The sequence below is a fragment of the Pteropus alecto genome, unplaced genomic scaffold, assembly GCF_000325575.1.
Source record: "Pteropus alecto unplaced genomic scaffold, ASM32557v1 scaffold39, whole genome shotgun sequence".
Lineage (NCBI taxonomy): Eukaryota > Metazoa > Chordata > Mammalia > Chiroptera > Pteropodidae > Pteropus > Pteropus alecto.
Window position 1 is genome coordinate 10,421,627 of NW_006443568.1, and position 3,908 is coordinate 10,425,534.

Sequence of the window (3,908 nt, forward strand, 5' to 3'; positions counted from 1 at the left end):
TGCCAGAAGCTTCCCTTTCTCCACTCTTGGAGTTGGAAGGGCCCCGAGAGATCCTCTAGCTCAGCGCCTTCCACACCGTGTTCCTGGAGGCAGTGTCATTTCTTACATTGGTCAAAGGTGTTCTGTAGAGGTGGTGTGGTCAAGTGTGTGTGGGAAATCCGGGTTAAAGGGAAACAGGCCTCTTCTGTCTGCAGCACCATCAACTAGCACTGTCTGCCATCAAAGGAATGCTCTAATCACTTCTGTGCTGTATGATATCACTAGCCACACATGTCTATCAAGCAATGTGGTTGGTGAGACTGAGGAATTGAATTTTAAATTTCAATTAATCTTAATTAACTTTAGTTTTAAAAAATCACATGTAGCTAGTGACTACTATATCGGACAGCACGGCCTTGGAGTCTTTAATATTCTAATAGGTGTTAAGTGGCTTTTTCCATGTTTGGCCAAAGTTTGATATCTCTCTCTCTCTCGCTCGCACTCTCTCTCTCTCTCTCATTTAATATTCTAATAGGTTCTAATATTCAAACATGTTTAGTCAAAGTTTGATATCTCTCTCTCTCTCTCTCTCTCTCTCTCTCTCTCTCTCTCTCATGCTGTGCTATTAACCCTTGATTTGCAGTTTGAGAAATGCTCCTCTCTGGTCCAATCCTTGTTTGACAGATGGGGAGATCCCAGGGTGGGAAAGGGACTTTCCCCAGGTCACACAGCAGGTTACACGCCCAGCCACGGCTTGAACTCAGGACTCTTCTGTCCCCTCGTCCATCTCTGCCTTTCTAGCTTTTTGTCAGCTCTAAGTAAGGACTGAAGCTGGAAGGAAGGGCGACACTGAGTTTTTTTAGGGCTCAGCTCTGTGGCAGGAACTTGCATATAAATGGATTCCTTTTATCCTCTCAATAACCCTGCGAGGTGGGAATTAGTATCCCCAATATACACACGGGGAAACTGAGGCTCAAAGAGAAGAGATTTTCTCAAAGCTGTATGTGTGGCTATGCTCAAAATTAGCAGAGCTCTGTCCAAAATGTGCAATTGGCAGGAAAAAGGTGGGGAAATACGCCTCTGTAAACAATGAACAAAGACTCAGGGTTGGGGTATGAACACAAGGAACTGACCCAGGCCCAGAGAAAAATCAAGAGAAGCAGAGAAAACGTTTGCAAAAAAAACAAATCTAAACATGACCCCACCCCTCACTGCCCGGGGATGGGTGGGCCTCTGGTTCTCCCACAATTCCATAGGTCGTCTGGCAACCAATGTGTGGCGGGAGGTGGGGAGTGGGGGCTAGGGTGAATGCTCCGGCTAATAGGGGCAGCCCTATCAAGTTGTCAAGTGGGAGAACCAATCAGATCCCCTCTTACATGATGTTTGGATTTACGAGGTGTAGAATTGTTTATAGCAGCCAAACCGGTAGAATGAGGGAACAAACAGTTGGATTGCCTTGACTTAAACTTGCTTAAATGATGTAGCCACAGGCATGAGCAAATGAGTAATGCCTAGATCGAAAGTAAGGATGACTTCAGAGTCCTCAACCGATAATGACTAATTAGAGACAATGGATGATATTGTGCCATGTGGGGAGCAAGAACTCTATCATGAGAGATAGTCAAGACTTCTTGTCTGGGAAGATGAGAGCTGGGGAAGGATTAGACCAGCTGACTAGCCTGGGAGGCATCGCTTCCTCCACCGTCCACATTCCTCTTAGAGAAGCCAACGGCTCCCCCATTCTGAGATCTGCTCCCACAATCCTGGGTCGTGGGCAGTAGTTCCCGGACTGGGAGCGACTCCCCATCCCAGCGGGCCAATCAGGCTTACTCTCCTAGAATTTAAGATGGAGACCTAGACACCGGTGTCTGGTGGGTGTCTGAGAGGACTCGTATAGCTAGCTGGGCCTGGGGCAGCCAGGAGCACCGTGAAAGCTAGTGAAAGCAGAGAAAGGGAGAAAAAAAATAGGCGTGCAGACCAGATGGGCAGGAGTGGTGGCGGGTAATGTCATTTTATATTTTCTGGTTTTGTCTCTGGCCCCTTAGGGGCTCTGGCTGCAGTTTCTTGCACAAAGATCCTGCCATTAACACCCCCATCCCCATTTATTTCTAAGTGAACTGAGTGGTTTCTGTCCTTGTAACTGAAGTGAGATGTGTGTGTGTTAGTGTCTACGTGCTGGGGAAATGTATTCGATGTTGTGCCCGTGAGAACCTGTGTGGATTGTCAAGATACACTCTTAACTGTGGACAAGGCACTTTTCTCCGACCAGGATCTTCCCACTTGTGACCTGAGGGGTTGGAGGAGAAGAGGTTCTGTTGGGAAGGCCTGGTTTCTGTTGCAATGCTCAGTGCCTCATAAAAACCACGCATTCAATGAGTCAGTCATTCATTCTACACATGTTTGTGGAATACCTAATATGTGTTCTAGGCAACAGGGATGAGGCAGTAAATAAAACAGACAAAAACAAAGAAAACTCTTTGTGTGAGATTGGCTTCAGTTTCTCCTATCTGGAAAATGGGGTGTTGGACATAATTCTCCTTGGAGTTCCTCGGAGCTGTAAGGGTTTGTGGTTCGTTGAGCTGTCTTGTGAGTGCTTCTTGCCCATTAAACCTGAATCAGTACTTCCGGCTCCTGGAGGAAGCTGGGCAGGAGTCCTGGAACCCGAGAGGCAGGTGGGTGGCGGTCATGGCTCCTGGATTCATGTTGCAGGCTCAGCTGGGCCTGCCAGCTGGCCTGGCCCCAGCCCCATTCCCAGCCACTGGGCTTCCCAAGCAGCTGGCCTTCACCTGTTACTGCTCAACTCTCCCTATGTAGCTTGGGGACTATTCCAACCCACTCAGTCTTCCCCCACTGTCCACCCTTGACCTTTTGGTGTGGTAGAATCCTGGAATACCAGGCAGGGTTCAAATGCCAACACGACCACTTTCTGGCTGTGTGATCTCAGGCAAGCTTCTTATTCTCTCTGTGCCCGTGTGTTTTTCTCTGTAAAATGAGTATAGTAGCATCTTACCTCATAGGTGCTGACATAATATATGGCAGGCACATAAAGCAGTACTAGGCTCCTAATGGAGCGAAGGAGCTGTTCTGGGTTTACAATAGGAGCCTCAAATTGCTCTTCTATGAAACAAGGAAAATAACAATGGAAGAATAATGGGCAGGGCAAAACCCACTGCGCGTTTTAAGGCTCAGCTCCACTTCTGACAAGCTGGATGACCTTGAGTAAGTCTCTTTTGCCCTGGGGCAGACCCTTTCTTCCTCAAGAGCAAAACTTTGATACTTTTTGTCCTCCTCACAGTTCTCCTGGCCTGCAGGAGAGCCCAGCCCCAGGAGGTGGCTCCCCATGGGTCTGGGCCATGTGGGGTCTCACTTCCTTACCCAGTGAGGAAGTTAAGCCACTTTTAGTTGGTGTTTCTGTTCCTTGAAGCTGACAGAATCTTAATTAATAGACTCTCCTGAACCTCAGTTTTCTCACCCATAAGATGGAGATGATCATTCCTACCTCACAGTTGCTGTGAATATCACAGGAGAGGACATGTGTGAAAAGCCCAGTGGCCTCTACTTGACAGAGGGCTCCCTCTTGTCTTCCTCTTCAGTGTCCAGGACCAGGTGTCACTGGGTAATGTGGCTGACTCACTTCCTGCCACTCTTTGGCCCCAGCTCCCCACCGTGCCTCCCAAACTTGACTGGATGTCCCCAGTGGGTCTGGCACGATGAGAGCCAAGACAAATATTAACGTCAACCACACAGTGAGTCAAAGTAAGGCAAGGAACCAGAGGCATGTGGTGGGTACGAGCCTGGGCTCTGAAGCAGCCAGACCTTGGGTCTGAGTCGCCGCTAGAGGTGTGTCATTGGACAGCTACCTTGAGGTCTTCATGACTCAGCTCTTTTGTCTATGAACTGGGACTAACAATGGCACCTGCATCGCAGAC